Source organism: Thermobia domestica, chromosome 14 (genome assembly GCF_964235325.1).
Source record: "Thermobia domestica chromosome 14, izTheDome1.hap1.1, whole genome shotgun sequence".
NCBI classification, from domain to species: domain Eukaryota; kingdom Metazoa; phylum Arthropoda; class Insecta; order Zygentoma; family Lepismatidae; genus Thermobia; species Thermobia domestica.
In genome coordinates, this window is record NC_137467.1 from 70,832,914 (window position 1) to 70,853,520 (window position 20,607).

At 35.3% G+C, this 20,607-nt stretch overlaps 1 protein-coding gene across 1 annotated transcript in view; it reads left to right on the forward strand.

The window, feature by feature from the left end:
- The first annotated feature begins 17,942 nt into the window (after window positions 1-17,942).
- Window positions 17,943-20,607, forward strand: part of LOC145669714 (transient receptor potential cation channel subfamily A member 1-like) — a 52,506-nt gene continuing 49,841 nt past the window's right edge. The window contains exon 1 of the mRNA XM_081738028.1: window positions 17,943-18,065. The gene's annotated coding sequence lies outside the window, so the exon portion shown is untranslated. The remainder of the gene's footprint in view (window positions 18,066-20,607) is intronic.

Genomic DNA, 20,607 nt, shown 5'->3' on the forward strand with positions numbered 1-20,607 from the left:
AGACAAGTACTTCTGTTTTAAAATTGATCTGTATTTGTACATAAATGTGTATGACCAATGGAAGATGTTAGCGTTTGTTTCTTGTCCGTCGTTGTCGATTCCAAGATGGGCGGTATCAGAGGAAATCGGACAAACAAAATTGCTCTGAAGCAAACATGGCTGGAACGGTCCAAGAACTAGCTCGGGAGAGTAATGCTCCCGGAAGTAGAAACGAGAAACACAGTTCTGATTGGTTGGCGTTATCCACTTCTTGCCACGTTGCATTAAAATAGCAGAAATTAAACGCTTGCTGTCGGCCATCGTGGCCGAGTGGGCTAGCGTTATATGCTAGTAATAAAAGTCTCTTTTGGCGTGAGTTCAAACCCAGCCCGAGGAAAGTTTTTTTACATTTTTTTTACTTTTTTATAACACATTAAATTAAAATAATATGAAAATAATACTCAAAAAAGTGATTTATTTACTTTTGTGCAGATAAATAGTAGTAGTATTTATGCCCTTGTACCAACTTAAAACAACTGGCTAGGATAGCGCGCGGAAAAACGTACTTCCGGGAGTATTACTCTCCCGAGCGGGTCGTACGGTCCAAGCTGTTCTGTAAGGTGAAATGAGTTACAAAAGAGCTTCTGCAACATTCAACGTCCCTCAAACGACAGTAGAAAGAAAAAGGTAGAAGGCACGAGAGAAAGCCCTTCAAAGAGTTTTTTGATCTATTGGAATCTCTTGATGAACATCATTTCTCTCCAAATGATGTTCATAATGTTGACGAAACAGGCATCATGATAGTACCCAATAAGCCATCTAAATGCTTGCTCTTCGTGGGAAGGAACAAGTAGGTGCTTTGACATCATCTGAAAGAGGAGTTTTAGTGACTGCAGAAATATGTATGAACGCGGCTGATAATTTTATGCCCGTCATGCATGTTTTCTCCAGGAAAAGGGAAAATCCTATGTTGATGGATGATGTATTATGTCAGGAAAGTAAATGTACACCTGTTTTTTGAGTCTGGCATTCCTACGCTCCATCCATGGACACTATGAGAATAAAATCAATCAAATGTTTACTGAGGGACAAGAAGAAAAGTCTAATCTGAATAAGACATTGCAGAGGGGCACAAGCTGTGAATACGAATAGTGCATAGTGTAAATAAAGGGCGATACCGAAAGAGAAAGCCAGAAACAGCTGCTAAACGGAGAAAATAGAGTAAAAATTGTTGAAGTGGGAACATAAAATACAAATACAACAAATATGCCAACAACTAAGCGTTTAACAAGCAACTATCTTGGTGTAGTGGTTAAGACGCTAGATTACAAATCCAAAGAACAGCGGTTCGAATCTGTTCCAAGTAGTATGTTTTTTTTAAATGATGCATACAGCACATGAAAGGTGGTAAAAGAGAGCGTATTACCCGTTTTGTATGTTAAGTGAAAACGAGTTAAAAATTTCGGTGAAATTTATTAGAGAAGTGAGACAATGAAAATGAGGAAGCAAGTATATTTAATCAGGGGTTGTATCAGAGGGTGGTGACCTGAAAAACTGGGAACTTTCCTGAATTTCACCCATGTGAGTCTCTACGATAGGCAAATTTCTTCAAAAATGTGCCTATTGCAGAGAGAGAGAGAGAGAGAGAGAGATATGCTCCCGGAACTGAGAGTGTGCTGCTTCCATTCAAATCAACGAGATGACAAATAGACGCTTACATAATAAGAATGCCGAATACAAACACCCATAAAACAGCAAAGTAATAATTGCAAGCGTTATCACCTAAGGTTCCAAGATCCGAACAACATATCACTAATATCCCGAATGCCAAAATATTGTGACTTACACAACTCCCCCTCTCCCCAAATGTGTCCTGTGAAAACAATCACAAGTTTTGGGATGAGGGACCATATTGAGACTACAATATTAAACTATATAAGGAAACTTTTAGCAGATTCGTATTCAGTTATTTTTTTCCACAACCAGTTTTATTGATATTCAAGACAGCAAAAGCACTATATTTGTTAACGACAAAGCGAAGTTATTGCAACACTGCGTTACACAGTGAGTCATGCATATTACACTCGTGAGTTTTGCTATGCAGAGGCTAGCCACCCAGGCACGCTGAATAACGCCTGAAGGAAGTAGCGAGAACAGATAGCGATACAGTGAACGGAACAAGCAATGCATTACAGACATTTCAAGAGAATAAAAAGAAGGATCCCTCTTTCCACACTTCATGCTGTAGTTTTAACTTCCATTTCCCCATCAAAGTTACATGCCTAGACTATTATACAGTTCCATTACACTTAATCCAGGGCCTTCAAACAACTTTGTTCTACGAAGGAAAACGTAGAACACTACACTTATAGATATACCATACATAGTCAGTTAAGTAGTAATAGATGAATGCAATTAACCCCACATAATATCGATTGTCTAATTATACACTAGTTTCAAACAATTAGACACAAACGAACATTCACAGCACCAATATAACCTATCATATGTTAATTCCACTTCAAAAGTGGTAGAATGAAAACCATAGACTGACCGTGGAATGAAAACCGTAGAAAATAGAATGATCTTTTTTTAAAAAAATACAATTATGAACACACGTTAGTGAAGGAAACAATGACAGTCAATGAAAGGAAGATGATCCAAGGTCGGATTTCAAAACATAACTTGAATTCTGCAGTGGTGATAGGTGCTGTAAGAGGATGCTCCGGATCTATTACATGTTCTGTAGGAGGTTGCAGAGCAGAGATGCTAGATATATTTATCCGTTCTGAACGTGTGGAAGCGGCGGATGGAGTAAATACTGTCCGTAACTGAGTAGCAAAGGCGTTTGCTTTATCTTGGTCCGAAAAGAGAGGTGAGCCATGGTCAATGAGAGGATAAGTAGTTTTGGTGTTCTTTCCAGCAAGTTGATTGAAACGTTTCCAATATCAATGTGCATCCTCTGATAGGTTAGTACAGGTTTTAATCCAATTCCTACGTTTATATGCATCCAGATAGTTCTTAATTGTGCGTTGCCATTGACGGTGGTGCTGAAGAGATTCACTGTTTCTTGTTCTATAATAATCGCGAAGATTTTGTCGCGCCTTCTGTGCAAGTACAAGGTAGGTTGGGAGCAATTTCGGTTTATAAGGATGAACTTGTTCTATTGGAATGTGATGTTGAGAGCTACGTTGTATTACAGTACTTATAGTATTGAGACAAGAAGCGAGGTCGATGTCATTGGTAGGTGGTGTTTCACTATGAAGAGTATCCTCAATTTCTTGTCGGAATTCAGGCCAATGAGCCTTACCGTATCTGAAGACGGGGCGAGGCGCAATAACAGGATGAGTTGGAAGTCCATGTGTTAACGTTAGTTTCGCTGGATGATGGTCACTACCAATAGAATCGAGCACATCTAGCTGGCACTTATTGATGAGATTCAGAGATGTAATGACAACATCTGGTGTAGTTTGGCTTATAGGCCTGGAGTGCTTAGGAAGAACATGAATATAAAGATAAAGATTATCAGTTATATACTGTTGAAATTAATCTTTTTCTCGAGCACTCCGACTATGGATATTAATATCTGCCATGATAATAATATTGGAAAAGGCATTCACTCTGTATCTGAAATATTATAACGGTAAAGGTTGGCGTGGTCTAATATAGATTGTGCTGAAATTTATGGTTATTGATGAGAAGTATATGGAACAAAGTAGGTACTCCGGGATATTATCGAAAGCTTGTGGGATATATGTCCTGATTGGATATTTTGGAGAATGTCCTGTTGCGACTCCACCTTGGCCACGAGCTACCGGTATGTGGTCGTGATAATCATGACGTAGTAGTAGATATCCAGGAATGCGAGCTCATATATTCGGTTTCAACGCAGTTTCATTGAGTGCAAGTACGTTGATATGTTCCTCGAGTAACAGAGCTTCTAATAAACGTCTGTGTTGGAAAAAATGATCGAATATTAACAAAGAGAAAACTAATTTCCATAATGAAAAGTATATATATGAGTTTAGACTGCAGTTTCCAGAGATCCAACATGGAAATGAACATAATTGTTGGAGTAGGTGGCATGAAGATTTATGTGAAAAATTGATTTTGCGGCAGAAATGATATGTTGGGTAATATGGACTCTCTAGAATGGAAAAATGTTTTGAAGAACTACACTGGTGAAGCGGGGAAAATCTTCTACTGTGGGTGGAGGTAATATGGATTTATTCGGTTGAACTGTAGTGTCTGTCGTTTTTAATGGCACAGTTAATTCTGGACCTTCAGGTGCTGGTGCTGGTTTAGTTTTGCAACGGTAGCTGTACGTAGGACGAAGTCCACTACCACATGTACTGCATTTAGGTGGCCCTTTGAGATTAGGACAAGTTTTGGTGTCATGGAGCCCCGAACAATAGCCACATTTCGGTTGATTAGGCCAGTTGGCTGTAGTGTGGTCATTGTATATCTGACACTTTTCACATCAAATCGGTAATGGTAATTTAGTCTTAGACGGTTCAACACGATGTATTCGCTTGTAGATAGGTGCACCAAATCGAAGAAGGTAATCAATTGTGTCTTGTCGCTGTGATAGAACGCGGACTAGTTATGTTGGGCCATTATTATTTCTAATGCGAATGCATTTGTCAACTGAAATTCCTTCTTGTTTAAGTTCATCCTGAATTTCCGCATCTGTTAGATCGGGTGAAACACCTTTGATCACAACTGATAGAAAAGGTGGTTTTCTAGGTGGCGGAGGCTGCTCCTGTTGTTTGTCCGTTAGTTTCGACAGTTTAGCATTCTTACCAAAGATTTCGTAAGAAGCTTTATTCCGTATAGTTATTCCAAAATTTGTATCCTTCGATTTAAGTATGTAGCCATTTTTGGTTTTAACTATTTGAGCTAGGGTGTCCCGTACCCGAGGAACATACTTCATTATTTGGAGAAAGATCATTTTTGGATTGGTGTATTTAGCGTCGTAGTCAGTGAAAAGGAAGTGATAAAGTTTGATATTAGCGTGTTGAAACGAGATTTGAAGACACTGCAGTAGAATTATGCTGTGGATCGACCTCGATATCCATTGAAGCTAGAGGTGAACGGAACCGTATACGTTTCGCAGATTGTGTAGACTCGTTAGATGGGTGGCGATCTTTAGATGTACTCGGCAAAGGCTCATTTCCCCATGAGAAATGCCGGGTGCGTGTGGATGATCCTCGGTAAGCCGGTTGTGTTAGAGAAGTGCTGGAATTTGCATGAAGAGTTTGTGGTAAGCCAGCATGTCGACCGAGATTCGATTGTCCATATGAGTTGCCAGAGTCCGTCATCGTGATAAAGTATCCTAGGGCTGAAGCCGAAATGAAGGTGAGAATGGAAGAAAAGATGATGAATGAGGTTCAAAAAGCAAGTTTGCCCTCCGAAAGTGAAAACTTCCGTCTATTCTCTAAGTGTTGTACGTGTGCTATGCTCACAAATGCGTATGCTACACTTGGTCCTGGCTGGCACATTAACATACACAAGAGAGGTTAGGCTCCTTGGTTCAGTGTAAAAGCGTTTTTTATTTTTTAGTTGAGGGAGTAAAGGTATAAAATAGATATCTTTATTCATCATTTTTAGAGCATCCATTTTTGGAAGAGATGTTTCACTCCCGCAGAGTTTTCGGGTTCGCTGACATGAACAGTGACACTTCCGGCACTTGTGGCCGTTTAAATCCAAATTCCACCCCATTAGTACTCTAAGGAGGAATGGTGACATGTAAATATAATTGAAAATTACCTATATTATTGTCGAATTCATAGTTTTGGGGCTCCATAAGTTCATTGGTGACAGTTTTGGTGCTCTTTGTGTCCAAAATGAAACATATTCTCCCGGTGCAAACAACGGGCATTCTGCTAGTCTGTAATAATATTGAACGGAAGTTTCACATATTCAACCCTTCAATATATTTCTCGCTGCTTAAATTTATTCACTTGTCCGGTATATGTGTGTATGTGTAAATAAGATCATATCTCTTTTTGAGTTCTTCAAAAAAGTACAAAGAATAAAGAGGGATTTTACCAGAAATCAGAAAACTGGAAAGTAGAATTAAAACCAGTTCTTTAAGTATTTTTCCTTTAGCAAAATACATTGTATATACTGTATATGCTGCAGACATGTTACAGCAAGTAAGATTACTAGCATCAGACGAAGAAATAATTTTTAAATTATATTTTCTGGATTTTGCCAATATTTCCGAACCAATGATTTTTCTAATGGATTCAAAATTTCCGGAAATTTTACATAGCATAATTAAGCAGGGTTGCCAAACAAAAATAGTCAAAATAAGGAACAGGTTGACGAGTTTCAATAAGTATTACGGGAAGGGTTTTGATAAACAAGATCTAGTGGTAAAAAATGAGCCAGGCATCAAATGAAAAGAGTAATCATTTTAGGCCAAAAAAAAAAAAAAATACAAAAGCATGAACTAATACAAAGAGTTATTATAAGAAAAAAAGGTAAATCTTAATTTTAAAACATTGGATTTAGATTACTTAAACTTTCTTCAAAAAATCGTACTTCACACTTGACTTAACTGCACTTACAATCTTTTTCAAATTTGGATTTTTCAGTATGCTGTCGAAAAACTGAGCTTTCATCAACTGGGCAGAACACTATTTCTTGTGTCAGTCAATTTCAAATTCATATGTGAGAAAACTCTTTCCACAAATGAATTTGACGATGGGATGCTTAGGAAAATGGAGACGACCTTAAATAGATTTAGCAACTCAGAGCTTTTCTGAAATAGCAGTTATCATTTACTGCCCACACTCACGACGGCTAATTAAAAACTATGAGCTTTAAAGTCGTTATCTGAGGTAAATTTGTTATTTGGGCAAAATACGAGACTTTTGCAGTCCCGCATCGAAGCTCCCCAGGACGCGGGATAAAATCGTAAAATAAGGGACTGTCCCTTAAAATCCGGGACATTTGGGAACCCTGCACGGAAGATATGTCTATAAAATATATGTTTGATTTAACATATTAACTAAAATGATTTTGGACCCGTTATTTTAACACTTCCCTGCCATCGAGGGGGAACTTTATAAGATTGCTCAAGGTAATTTTAATGCTACACTAATTAAGCTAACTAGGATTATATTTTAGTTTCTTTTGTAGCCATAACTCCACTCTATCACGGTACTAACTTTAAAGTGTTTGTATGAGTTGTGCACAAAACTTCCCTATTCTAATACAAGAAACATAAGTACTCAATTATCTTAACTGTAAACTAGTAAATATAAAATAGTTTTCATTTTGAAAGCATAATATAATAAAATATTCGAAAATTCCAATTTTTCCCAAATTTTCCGTTAAGCTCGGGAAAAAACAGTAAAATACTGGGTTTTTATCCAAAATTTCCGGTTTTTTTCAGGCCTTCACAACACTAGTGTGAACACACAGTGCACCGAACACTCCTAACGATGGGCCTCCACAGCCGACGACCCATTCATGTGCGAATGTTAACATCACCTAACATCGGCAACTACAACTGAAATGAACACGTGACCATCGCCACTGGACCTTTGCGCAGTGACAGAGCATTTCATTGTCTGATGAATCCTGACATCTTCTCCATCATGACGATGGAAGGGTGCGAATCAGTCGTGTTCCAAGGAAACAGCTTCTTGACACCTGTACTGCGGGACAGAGACAAGGTGGCGGCGGCTTAATTATTATCTGGGGAACAATTACATGAGAATGTATGTGTCTAGTGGAGCTCGAGCAAGGCACCATGACGGCCAATGCGTATCGCACACTGCTTGGAGATTAAGTACACTCCTTCATGACGACCATATTTCCCAATGGTAGTGGCATTTTTCGACAAGATAATGCACCATATCACAAAGCCAGGAATGTGATGGAGTGGTTCGAGGAACACAGGGGCGAGTTCCAAGTGATGTGCTGCCCCCAACTCACCAGATCTGAACCCAATCGAACACATCTGGAATGTAATTGAACGTGACGTCAGGGCGCATCGCACCCCTACCCGGAATTTACGGGAATTAGGTGACCTGTGTGTGCACATGTGGTGCCAACTCTCTCCAGCGACCTACCAAGGATCATTGCGCCCATGCCAAGACGCGTCGCCGTTCTTATCGTATCAAATGTGGATATTACTGACAATTAGGTAGGTAGTCATAATGATCTGGCTGATGTGTGCGTATATTTTGACTCGTATATTTTTGTCTCGACTCGAATTTCGAAACGTCTCGTCTCGAATTCAAGTCGAGTCGAGACAGAAACTGTAGAGACACGAGTTGAGGCATAAACATATTTTCGAGTCGAGACAACATTTTCTCACGACGAGTCTAGACAGGCTTAAATCTCGACTCGACTGGACTCGTGCGCATCCCGAGATATAACATTAAATTGTTCTGCCTGTCTTTACTTCTTCAACATAAAGCTAAATACTTTCAGAATTGATCCATTTCATTTTCTTCAGAAAATATTGGGGGAGACGGGTCTCTCTTCCCCCACCAGAAACGCCCTTTTACAATGAAATGTGCTTACTATTGGTACAATAGCGGAAGTTCGCATTTGCTCGCTCCAAATGCAGTAAACAATCCTGTATCCACTTGGGGCCGGGCTCCCCTAAATTTTTACTAGCCTCCTGAAATTTTCACGGTAGGCTTGCAAATGAACTATAATACGATGATGAACTATAATATAGTTGGATCGCCCCCCCCCCCTACATTTTGGGGCTAGCTACGGGCCTGGCTGTAAACCAACAATTTTCCGTTGACCTGAATCCCTGTACTCACGCAGGGAGTCGAATTCATTGACAATGATTTGTTATGCGAAAAATTTAAATGAAATAATTATTTCTTTGTTTCATTGTATTTGTCGTACAGTGGAATGCTTTAGTGAAGTCTAGTGAGGTGGATCAGTCCCACAGCGAGCTGATTTTTAGTGTCAGAAATTTCAAAGGATCTATGAAGAAATTTTCCTCATGTATTTTGAAATGAGTTCTGCCAATAAATTACATTTCAACATGTTACCTGGTAGGTTCATTAAACCCAGTTTCTAATTAGCAACATTAACAAAGGCGCCGATCCTGATGGAACCGAGGGGGCCGGGCCCCTCAAAGCACATGTGGACCCCCTAATATATTTATGAATATACAATATATGGAATAATTTGAATGCAATTTGTCTTAACATCCTAATATATATGTACCTTCTGCGTCTGAGTGCCTCCCCCCCAAATTTATAGAGAAATCGGCGCCCTTGAACAGTAACCGTGGTGTACTAACATGTTTTAGTACTCTATAGACACTAACACTGGTGAATTTTCACCCCATTATTTTTTGGTTCATAATTTTGAAAAAAGCTAAAATTTTCAATATGTGATGAATCTGTAAGATAATATAGTTCTTATGACATATTTTTATCGTAAAAAGTAAATTTTGCATTAAATGTTTTCTTGACAAAATAAGATGTTTTTCTTTTGATACGTTCCAATGTCAATAGTTTGAAAAAAAAATAATTAAAAATTCTAAATAAATACTTTAATGCAAAATTGCATACAATATTATTGGAAACAATAAAGATACTATATAAAAGTTTTAAACATAATAAGTGTGCAATAATATATAAAACCTACATGTGAGATGTGAGAGATCGTAAAAGTAAACTTTCCATTAAGAGTTTTCTTGGCAAAATAAGGTTTTTCTTTTGATGCGATCCAATGTCATTTTTTTTAAAAAAATCTAAATAAATACTCTAATACAAAATTACATACCATAGCAATATAGAAAAAAATAAGAAATATACTATATAAATACCCACCCACCCACATCGCTTATACTTAGGTACACAGAATTGTAGGTGCATAGAATGCGGCCGGTACGCATGTCAACACAAATCACACTAAATCAGGGGAGCATATCTGGAAGTTCAGACACCTGCGACGCTTACGCTCTACTGACAACGATTTGAAATTTTCCGTGGGCGAATTTTCACCTATGTTATTACTCTATGGTTAATGCTACATATCTAGAAGTCTAGAACATTTCTACCTGTGTGAATATATATAAGGTAACTGTAGGTATATATGCCAGTGCAGCTAAATACGCCAAGTGTTCAGTGCTAGGAAGTTTGCAACGAAATCCATTAGAATGCACTTCCAATATGTGCCACGTCTTGGACAAGTCCGATCTGACGAATACTTCTTGAGACAGGGCTGAGATCGCCATGCCGTGCAGTGTTGTTTGCTTTGGGGAGGTTCCGTGCAAGGATGTTATTATTTCAATGGAGGTAAGAGTCCGTTATTAGTATCGTGCTAACTCAGAACATTGTCGATTGTTTACAGTAATGTACGCCTTATTTCGTGCCGTCTAGGAACACTTTGATTTGTATGTGCAATTTCAGTATTTGTGATTCCATGGCTACTAAATCAACAGCAAGCATGGTGCAGCGAAATATGTCAGGATTTGTGCAGGACTAACTGCAGAAGACAAAGATGTTTCTATTTGTCCCACATTTTCCATGTAATATTTTTGTAGTTGTTTTTAAGTCACAGTACAGTGACAGTTTTTTTTTTTTTATCTTCTTGTGGACTAAAACTTTTCAGTTTAGAACTTCATTTCAACTTTGGAGGTTATCGTTTTTTTTCTTTTTTTCTTTTCTTTTTTTTTTTTTTTTTGCAATTTGGTTATTCTATTGTTTTGCTTAAGCCATGTTGTGTAATAATATTAGAGTTCGTATAATACAGACAATGTATGCAGTTCCAAGATTTGTTACAGGTTTCTAGTAGTATCCTAGACTTGGTGTACCTTGGGCACAAAATATAAGTGAGTTGCATCATTGCCATATTTTCTTCTACACGCGGAAACGTCTACTCTGCAACGCACATGATTTGTTCTTTATGTTTCATGAAAATTAAGTTAATAAAAAATCCAACATCTTTAACATGGCGTATTTACTACCCCTACCTTATTATATCAGGGATGCAAAGGTAAGCAACAAAATTTTACTAGCCCAAGAAAAAAGCTACTAGCCCACATCCAACAATAGAAATCATTTACTTATCTTTGAAATAAATAACAGTGATATTAATATCTCGCCCGCATAAATGAACCACTCACCCCGGTAAGTTGTTATTAGTATTCCTGATATATATACTTCCACATTTCGTATTTCAATTTCTCACTTCGTAGTAAGTCATTTTGCCAGGATACAGTCCTTACCGCAATTGAATCATTTCACTTCCTTTTGTAACATCTTTCTCAACTAATAATCCTTCCTATGGTTCCATTAAAAATTTTAATATACAGAAAAGTCGACATGGAATTATATTGTAACTTTAAGTAACCAAAAACAAAAAAGAGAAAAAGGGTTAGGGCAGGGATGCAAATAACCACTCGTCAAGTGGTTCATTGTTGCGGGCAAGCTTTTAATATCACTATTATTTATTTCAAACAGTAAAGACTAGGATATTGTTGGTGCAAAACTTTTTAAAACACCATTAAAGATGTAAAAGACAAGACAAGACAAGACTAGGATGTGAGCTAGTAGCTTTTTTCTTGGGCTAGTAAAATTTTGTTGCTTATTTGCATTCTTGGGTTAGGGTAAAGAAGGAAGTAAGAAAATAGCATGGGGAGGTGAAAACATGGCGCTAAAGGTTTACAAGGCACTGAGTGTGAGAGTGTAAAATAATCATTGGATATGAGTTGAAAGTGTCATTTCCGTTTAATTATAGAAACAAAGATCATTAGTGACATACCGTAAATCACTTTATATATTAAGTGTTTCTTATGGACAAGTGCACTAGTGAGTTAGAAAAGACACAGTGAAACGTTCTAGTGGGATCTTCAAATCTGTTCTTAGGCCTAACGAACAAGATACTATAAAAGTTGGTTGAGTGGCAGATTGGGTGAGATCAAAGATTTTGGTGCATGAACCTTTTGTGCTTAGTGTAAATAGTATTAGAGGTTAATATTGTAGTGTTAAGGTGGTTTATTTATTGTGTGAATTTAGGTTAGGTGTTCTTTTTAAGCTATTTAATTATACAATAATTCAACAACAATATGGCGGAAAGCAGTCAGTTCAATAAAGAATCATTAGATATATGCAGCTCACAGGTAGAAAATGAGACTAATGAAGTTTCTGATATGGAAATTCAAGCAGATGCAAATAACCAAACCTATGCAAATAAGGTACCGGTAGAAAAAGACAGAATCACAATAAATAAGCTAGCTAAATCACCCAATACAAGTGAAAGCAAAGATGTAAATCCATCACTTGAAAACCGATATAGCGAGAATCACACAGCTCCATATTATGTATTTCTTAAATCTAACAAAGAGGAGCTCGGCTCAAAACACCTAATGTCAGTGAGCAGAAAATTATATTTAGCAGACATTGCAGGTATTACTAATTTCAAAACAATTGGTAAGAATCTTATAAAAATATATTTTGACACCGGAAAAGCAGCAAATGCTTTCCTAACGCATCCAATTTTAAAAAGTCAAAATTGGATTGCATTCATTCCAAATTTTGCTGTTAACACGAAAGGGGTAATAAAAAAAGTTGACCCAGAAGTTCCCGTAGAGGAACTCCTTCAAGAAATAGACAGTGAAATTCCCATAGTGTCAATAAAAAGGATTTATCGTATATATGAAGGGAAAAAATACCTACTTCCACTATTATAGTAACTTTCAATGGACAGCAACTTCCAATTCATATAAAGATTTTTTACTTAAGACTTCCGGTTGAAACATATATACCTGCTATAAGGCAATGTAATATATGCCTACGATACGGACACACACAGCGCACTTGCAAAGCTAAAACGCCAATGTGTAAAAAGTGTTCTTTGTCACATAATAATACGCAATGCACCAACTCAATTAAATGCTTTAATTGCGGTATGGGTCACGAAGCAGACTATAAAGACTGTCCAGAAAGAGCCAGGCAAAGAAAAATAATGTCAGTCATGGCTAGAGAACATGAGTTCTTTAATGAAGCAAACATGCAGGTGGGAAAATTACATTCTCAAAATAATAAATGGGAAGTGCTCAATAGCACATCAAATGCAGCAGAAAATAAGCTGTCTCAATCGTAAAACAAAATAAGTACTAATATACACACTTTTAAAGCAAATGAAAACATTAACGGTGCAATTAATCGAAAAAAGATGACTCAATTAGAACAAGAATCACCACCTTGGAAAAGAAGAAGAAATACAGATAGTTTTCATTCTAACATAAAGGATAGTGTTCGTAATTCAAATAATAATGGATTTGAATTCAACTTTCCTAGCACTAGCACTAGCTTTCAACAATTGAAAGACAGGTCCATAAACAGGATAACCATGCAAGAACAAAATAGTAAAGAATATAATTATAATAAAGTCTTTTCAAGTAATAAAACCGTATTCAATCTAGAAAGTAAAAAAGGTTATAGCAACAAACAAGAAGAAATCGTGACTAGTGTAGAACAACCTCTACAACAAAAGAATACAGCAACTTTTAGTGATAGTAATTCAAACAATAATTCTGAAATAGATAAAAATACCATTGATAATGAAAGAGGAATGTCAGTGACAAAAACTATGTTTGCAATCAAACAACTACTTGCTGGCATATTAATCTCTTTAAATTGTAATGTTACTTCTGAATACATCGAGAAAATTTCCAAACAATTTTACATTATATTCACTTCCGTACAAGATATACACCAATAGAAAGAAAAAAAATTCTTTCTTTATTTTGATTTTATTTTGATTTTTCTTATTAACGCTGTATTGATGATGGATAAGAAGTATAATTTAAGGATATTACAATGGAACTGTCAAAGTTATTATACAAAAAAGTATGCCATATTACATTTAATGAACATTTTTTCACCAGATGTGATCGTACTTCAGGAAACATGGGGGGAAAATAAGATTTCCACTAAAATTAAATAACTATAATATTATAGAACATCTAAGAGAGGATGGATACGGAGGATTAGCCACGTGTATTAAAAAGAATATAAAATTTAAACCACTAAATCTCAATATTAATCATAATTACACAGACATACAACTATATGGTTTTGAAATAAATGATACCAAATTTGTAAATATTTATATTCCGCCATCTACTGTGCCAGACCGTCGGTTTTGGTCTCAATTAATATTGGAAAATAATATAGATTATATTATGGGAGATTGTAATACTCAATCAGCGGCTTGGGGAGCGACATATAACAATAAGGCTGGAAACACTAAACAATATTTTACTAGAATCATCATATCAAACATTGAATAACGGAACGGCCACTAGAATCACCTTAGAAGGCAATAGTGTACCTGATATTACTTTATGCAAAATTCAATATCTCATTCAAACAGACTGGACAGTTTATTTTGATCCATTTGGTAGTGATCACAAACCTATTTTAATTAAAACGCATCCATTTATATCCAACGCTCCATCTGAACATATAAAATTCACTTCTGAATTCTCTTCTAAAACTAATAAAATAGCAGGTGAACTTAACTGGCAAAACTACCAACAGGAAATTTCGAAAAATATACAGCTTTTAAGTTATAATCAGTGGAAGATTAACACATTCAATCATATGTTAACAGAGGCTGCAGCTAAGACGAAAGAAAATAACGTTAAAAATGCTAAAGAAAAAATAAAAAATTTGAAATAAAAAACTTAGTCCAAAAGAAACTACAATCAACGCAAAAACCAATCTGGTGGAATAAAGAAGCACAAAAAGCAATTAATAAAAGACGTCTAGCTTTCCAAACATTTATGAAATCGAAGAGTTTAGTAGATTTTTAACATATAAAAATATCAAATCACATACTAAAATTATATTAAATAAAATCAAAAGAAATAACTGGGAAAAATTTTGTAATAACTTATCATTCCAAACACCAAAAAGAGCAATCTGGATTTTTTTTTTTTACATCAACAACTAAATAAAAACCTTAGAACGTCAATATATGATAATCTAAACACCACGGACATTGATTGGATATTACAATTTCAGATGAACCTTACACCGGACAATGTAAATACTAAAAACATATTAGAATCTGAAGTAACAGACAATAAACTCATACACACGGAATCGTCTTTTTCCGAAGTGGAACTAGAAGTAGTCCTCAAAAACATTAAAAAAAGATACTTCGCCTGGAATAGATGGAGTCCAGTATATTCATTATATTAACCTTCCTAAAGAAGGAATAAAATTATTTCTATCAATTGTGAATCACATTTGGGAAATAGGACAGATTCCAGAAATATGGAAAAAATCTTAATAGTGCCAATATTAAAACCAAATAAACCTTGTAATGATGCAAATAATTATAGGCCTATAGCCCTTCTACCTTGTGGGCTTAAAATCTTCAAACAGTTAATTTTAAATCGTCTCCAGTGGCATATCGAACATAACATGATTCTAACAAATAATATCACAGGTTTCAGAAAAAATAGCTCCACATATGATGCAATAGGACCTCTCATTTTAGATATATGGAAAACGTTCCAACAAAGAAAATATTTAATTCTGGTGAGCATAGATTTTAAAAAAGCATACGACTCAATCAATTTGGACTTCCTAATTAGAAAACTCATAAATTTGAAAATTCCAAAACAATACATACGCATCATATACAATGTATTATATGACAGGCAAGTTTATATAAAAAATAATAATGCATATTCCAAACCAAGAAGAACTTCGATGGGTCTATTACAAGGCAGTAAACTTAGTCCAATACTATTTAATTTATTCATACTGGAATTAGCTCAATTATTGCATAAGAATTCAAATTTATATATATATATATATATATATATATATATATATATATATATATATATATATGCTGATGACGTAATTAACTATGAAATAGTGGAAGATCTAAAAACAGGAATAAGCAAAATTAAACAATATTGAAATCATACAGAAATGGAGTCATGACAACGGTCTAGACATCAATTGGACAAAATCCACTTATACTATATTTACGAAGAAACAAATAAACAACATTCCTCAGATACAATTGAGAGATGTTCAACTGAAATTCTCGAAACAAATAAAATATTTAGGATTAATATTAGATTCAAAGTTAAAGTGGCGAGCGCATTTATCTTACCTATCCAATGAAGCAGACAAATATAATAACATCTTAAAAGGTGTTAGTGCTAAAAAATGGGGAATCCATCCACATGTCACTAATTTAATAAATCAACAAACACTAATGGCAAAAATTTTATATGGTGCGATGTTCTTTAATACGAATGATACAGCCTTTTATAACAAACTACAATCAATCCAATATAATGCAGCTAAAATTATCTTATCACAACCTGGATTTTGTCCAAAAAATGCAATCTTAGAACCTACAAAAAATTTTCCATTAAACATAACTATATCTAAATTAACATCGAATTTTATATTATCCAGAATGGCAAAATCATCATCAGACATAATTAATAAATTATATTAACTTGAATATTTTGAATCAAAACAAAAAACTACCATATAATAAATATTTACCATGGATATATATAATATATAATGAACTTAAGGAACTACAAACAAGAATTACTAAAGCACCTACAATACCGGCTTTTATATAGCCGGCAATATGGAGCAAATTTAATAAAAATTCCAACAATCATTCCTAATTACTTACAATATCATAAATCAGAAATTATACCAAATTTATATAGAAATATTTAGCAATCACACATTGATATGTTACCTCAAGAATGTCAATTAATTTTCACAGATGCCTCAAAACAACAAAACAAAAATGTAGGTGCAGCTATACTAATTCCAAATATGAACGTCATACAAAAATATAAATTACCTATTGCAATGTCTATTTTTGAAGGTGAAGCATTTGCAATAAGGCAAGCACTATTATACATATAAAAACTAAACATCAGATGTGCATGTATTTGTTCTGATGCGTTAAGCGTTATAAAAGCAGTGAATAATCCGAAGTGGCACATACAAAACTCTTGGAACATAATGTTGATTAAAAAGCTATATCTCATTCTAAAAAACAATAATTACAAAATAACATTAATATACACAAAGGCGCATGTAAATATAAAATGGAATGAAGAAGTGGATAAATTATCCAAGAATGCAGATGACACAGGAATGAAAACGAATATTAAAATTCCTCATTACAATTTTAAATATCTGATAAGAAATAAAATGGAAGAAAATATCAATTCATGGAAAAGGAAAATAAGAGAAGGACCTGGCATCCATTACTGGAACCTAACAGACATAACAAAGGAGTATACTTGGGATTATCTCAAAATCTGGCCTAGATCAAAAATAATTTTATATTACCGTTTACTATTTAATATTGCTTTAACGCCCTATAAGTTGAATATAATAAAAAAAAGAGAAACAAACAAGTGCTGGTGTGGAAAAGTAATAGGAAATATCAACCACCTAATATTCCAATGTGAACTGTTACAACAAAAAAGAAATATTTTTAATAAACATATTCTCAAGTACTTCTATACATTTCCAGTCTCTACAAATATGACTATATACACAAAAAATTGGGAATTAATTCAAAAATTATTACAATTCATACAAGACAACAACTTAAATTTATATATATAAAAAAAGATTTGCAAGAATTTTAGATAATAAACCACCTTAAAAAAAGAATAGCTGGGAAATGACTATTTACACTAAAACAGACTCATTGTAACAAGTTAGTGCTATTAACAACTTTATTTAATGCAATTTTTCAAATCTATAGAAATTAACCCATTGAATCCCGGCAATTCTAAAGATCAAAGAATCATGTGAAACACTAATTCGTATGTTACCATTTTACAGTTATATTTATTACATAAATAGGAAGAAGGCATCTGGATCTGAACGGTCGTGCCTATGAAGAAGGCATCCAATTGGAGGCCGGAATGAATGAATGAATGAAAATAGCATAAATGGCGCCTCGAACAAGAGCTCACGCCAAAAAATAAGAACATTTCTTTTAGAAGAAGATATAATTAAGGTGAACTTTAAATGAAACCTTTATAGGTGTTGAACTTAAAGTTTTTAAAAGTAAGTTTTTATTATAAATTTTAATATACTATATCTATCTTTGTATGCTATTTAGTAAAAAATATAGTCCAATTATACAAGATGACAAATTTTTAAAATATTACATTATTTTGCTTTAAATGTTATACAAATACATTTGACAATGACATTTTGTCGGCTCATGCCAAATATTTGCGGTCAGATCGATAATATGTGTCCGACATATGCCACAAGAACGATTGTTCATGTAAAAAACCACTCACCAGTTCGTTCTAGTTGATCACTACAAGCTACAATTATATATATTCCGGTTCAGATGAGACTGAAACTGGTGGGTCCTTACAGAGCAGACGTAAGGCAATCTTGAGTATGCACAAAAATGATTTGTGTGAAAAACACTCATCAACCTATGCTACATGGATACCTATAAACAAAAATTGTATTTATTTTCAGTGTGCAGATTTTCATTTTTATTTGAAATTATCCGGGCAAGCTTTACAATACACGCTACAGCTGTTCATTTATAAATAGGACTGCTTTAAAGGGCTATAATAGCATAGGGTAGAGTAGAGCAGGGTATGGGTGGGTTAGTTTGAGTTAAGGAAGTTATAAGATTCAATTTCTTATAAGTATAATTTCTCGTGTCCTCGAAAGAATAGTACTGGAGCGGGTGTTGTAAAGTTAACCCAACTACTCGAAATCCCCGGAAAATTTACGAGTAATTTTTGACACTGCTCACTTGACACAGGATTGGCACTTGCGTGCAGTCCTAGTTTAGGAATACATACTTGCATTCATGCTTTTACTGAATATAAAAGTATTTCTTAAGAGAAAAGTTCGATTACTGGGTGCAGAACTCCTCTATTTAGGAGGGCTTAATCGTGGTGGATATAAATATAGCATGTATAGGGAAGATGGACACACGGGGCACATAGGTACGAGATAGATATTTTTGCACTGTGAAGAGATAAATGGACAACAGTTTGGTGGTGGCAACATTGGTGACAAACGAACACCGTGAGGCACTGTTGATGGATAGACGCAGCGTTCTTTTCTCTGTGCAGAAAAAACACTTGATTTCTTAGAGCAAAAGTAAGTTTTGACTTATGTCTTTGTAAGCTTACATTTGTAATAAGCATTGGATTTTTGAAAACTTATGTATGCTGCATGAAAGTGTAATTCTTTACAAATAACTTCATTTATGTTCAATTGCCCTGCGTGGAGTAATTTTTCAGTTATAGGAATTAATGATCCTGAAGTTCGGTTGGGACACATTAGTACACATGCATGTGGGGTGGATTGGTACGGACCAATGTGCCCCCACTGCTCTGTACCAATCTACCCATTCCACTTGTAATTATAAGGGTAGACTACTATTTGTGCATTTCCCATGTATGAGTTTTCGTTGTGATTAACATCAAGTAGAAAAAGTTACTAATAATATAGGCTATCTCGTGTTTGATCGCTTGATTTCCGTAATCAAAGTATAAAAATAAATTAACCAAAATAATATGGAAAATTTTCCTATTATTATTTTCCGACATTCCGGAACTATAGGTACAGGCGATAGGTACAAAAACTTTCGAATGGAAAATTGTTTAACTGTTTAGGAGCCTTGATAGTAAAAATGTGAAGATTCTTTCCCCCAGGTCATAACATGCGAGTGATTTTAATAGGCACATGTCTAACAAAATCAACCTCAAATATATATATTTGTACATAGACGCTAAAAGCCAGCGTGTTGTAAGCGTCATATTTATTCGGCTTTCAGCAACCTATTTGAAAGTCTGTGTTCAATTGGCCCTCACAACCGTGAGTTGAATGCGAATGGAGATAAAGCGAAGGTCAGTTGTTGGTGTGGATATACCCAACATACTACGTGATTGTGGCAGTTCAGTTACACAGTGAACTTGCGTAAGGACAGCGTAAACATTGGACCTCCACAGAGAGCCCTAAAGGCGAGTATGATGTACGAGTTCAAACTGGGGTCAAACGCCGCTGTAGCAAGGGAGAAAATATGCCAGGCCTTTTGTGAGAGTGTCGTGACTACGCGGACAGTGCAGCGGTGGTTTAACAAGTTTAAAAACGGTGACGAAACACTGAAAGACGCACCACGTGCCAGAAGACCAACACATGTACGAAATGAAGATCTTCAGGCAGCAATTAAGGCGAACAGTGGCCAGACATGTGAGGAATTGGGACTACAATTTAGTGTGAGTGAAGAAACCGTTCGGTAGCACGTCCATTAGCTTGGGAAGCACTACAAGTTGGGTCGATGGCTTCCACATGATTGGATCCGGGCCAGAATGCAACGCGAGAAGATGTCTTTGTTTCTTTGCTGTCTTGTGTGAGGAAGGAGAAATTTCTGGAAGAGTGTTGACATATGATAAGTGGGTCCTGTACGAAGCTCCACGGCGCCGTTATAGTTGGTTATTCCTTATAGAGACAGAACCTTATTTATAGTACGTTTTTATCTTTGTAAATGGCTTGCGGAACTTTTAAATTTTGATGAGAACACAAGCAAGCATTGGACTTTTTATTTTATTTTTTATTTTTATATAAC